We start from the raw sequence: 2,383 nt of genomic DNA, 5'->3' as shown, positions 1-2,383 counted from the left end.
GAGGACTGCCTCCATGCTAGGTCCCAGGAGCTGGCCAGGGGTGGAGGAAAGGAAGGGATGGAGGTGGCGGGGGGGCATGCAGCAGAGCTCTTCTGAGTGGTGTAGGTGCAGTTCACCTCCTCTGCGTGGGGCCAAGCTCTGCCCACTCCTTCTCAGGGCAGCCTAAGCCATGCTCCCACCCATACCTGCCCTGCACCTGTCAGATTGCACCAACCCATCCCTAGGCAGCACGCACAGCTTCCCATCAGGGTTGCTTCTGTGGGCTGCCCTGATACTTCTCAGCTTCCCCCACCTTCACCAACTCCTCCTGCTGTGCAGCACTGGGTAGCAAGTAATAATATGGGGAAGCCATGGGGATGATTGCCAGGCAGCAGATGCCCAACCAGGCAGGGGGGAAGCTGCAGTTTAGAGGATCCTGCCTGAATGCATAGGGTTCTGCTCCAAAATGCAGCCGCCTTCCACCCACATGGCTGCCTGCAGATGGCTGCTCAATGCACTGGGCAGGCAGAGTGAATGGAAGGCAGCCAGGACCTAGAGTGCTATGCACTGGGGCAGGAGCTGTTTTGCTGCAGCTCCCCACGCTTGGCTGGGCATCTACCGAGCACACATCCCCCTGGCTTCCCGGTGTTATCTGATGCCTGGAGTGATGCAGCAGGGGCAGGAGAAGGAGCACTGGAGGTGTGGGGAGCCAAGCAGTACCTGGGCTGCTTCAGCAGCAGCCCCACCACAAAGCTGTGCATGATGGCTAGGGTTGGGGTGGTGCTCTCTGGTGGGTGCAGGTGTGAGCATGGTGCAGGGTGCCCTAGGTGGGAGTGGGCAGGGGCAAGCAGGGCTCAGCCCCATGCAGAGCTCCACAGGGACAGCTGAGGGGGAGAAACTATTAATTAGTAAGCTGGATTGTGCCCGCAGACTGTATTTTGCCCAGCCCTGTTGTAGAAGCTCCAAAGGAAATGATGCCGAGGAATCTGGAAAGGCTGTGGCTGGTGATGACCCAGTTTTGGGGCAGAGGAAGCCATGGCTGGACAGAGCACAAGGGCACAGCAGGAGAGGCAAGCCCTGAGATGCTGCAGGTCAATGAGAGAGTTACAAGTAGTGGAGAGGAGATGCTGCCAGGGAGAGGCTGCCTGGGAAAGGCTGAGGAGCGGAGTGGGAAGGAGTTAAAAGGACAGAGTTCCTTTCCCAGCCAGCCTGCCTAACAGTTTGTGGAACCATGGGAAAGGGAAAGCTAAGATACAAGTTGGTTTTCTGTGGGGTTTTTTTAAATGTCTTTTGTTGATCTTTAGGTGCTTCCACCCACGATGGAAGCACCTTCGCAGTCAATAAATATCTATCTACACAGCTGTTAATTACAAAATTTATTGTTAAAAAGGCCTAAAAAGAACCTCATCTTTTCAAGCCAATAATTCCCCCAACTTAATAGTCCAGTGATACAATTTAGACAAACTGAAATTTTGGAAGAAAAAATCAGCGATGAGGAAAATCTTATTTTTAACATCATCAACAATAGGCACTGTAGGTAAAGTAAATTTTGATATAATTTATCAAATTCACAATTGTCCCATATTCTTGATTTCAATCTGAGCGAGAGTTTTAACTCACTGCCTAGGTCTGTCCTCCCAGGAGATAAGGATGAAGAGAGACATGAAACAACCCTACAAACAAACCTACTTCACAGTTAGGGCAGCTAGGAGCTGGAACCAACTTCCAAGGGAGGTGGTGCTGGCCCCTACCCTGGGGGTCTTTAAGAAGAGGCTGGATGCCTACCTGGCTGGACTCATTTGAGTCCCGTTTTTGTTTTTAGGGTTTTTTGTTGTTCTCCCGCCCTGGCGGGGGGGTCGGGCTAGAAGATCTATTAGGTCCCTTCCGACCCTAAAACTATGAAACTATGAAACTACAATGGAGAATGTAGGCAATAAACATGCCCCAGATTATTAAATCCATCAAGTACCCCTCAGGTCTTTAATAGTTGCTATGATTAAATCAATGAGGAAAGAAAATTCTACTTTTAAATGATGGAAAATTTAGAAACAAGTCCAGAAGTGTTAGAACAGTTTGAAGTCTGAAGAAATGGTTTGTGGAGAATTAGCTGGTTTTGAGTCTGTCAAATTATGCCCAAATGTTGATTAATTCAATTTGGTAGGAAAAAAAAAAAAGTTTTGTTTCACAAATCATTATGTTTAATGCTCCAGGAAAAAAGTTTGAATTTCAGAACCAAGTCACTGGAGCTCAGGGCAAATAGAGGGTTGGTTTCAGATTCAAGTTAAAAAACTTTTCACACAAAAGCAGAAGAGCTGCTTAAATTCTATTTTGCTGAATCCTAGATTCATAGATGATAGGGTTGGAAGGGACCTCAACAGATCATCAAGTCTGACCCCCAGCCCTG

The sequence above is a fragment of the Alligator sinensis genome, unplaced genomic scaffold (genome assembly GCF_000455745.1).
Source record: "Alligator sinensis unplaced genomic scaffold, ASM45574v1 scaffold600_1, whole genome shotgun sequence".
NCBI lineage: Eukaryota > Metazoa > Chordata > Crocodylia > Alligatoridae > Alligator > Alligator sinensis.
Note: the sequence above shows the minus strand (reverse complement) of the source record.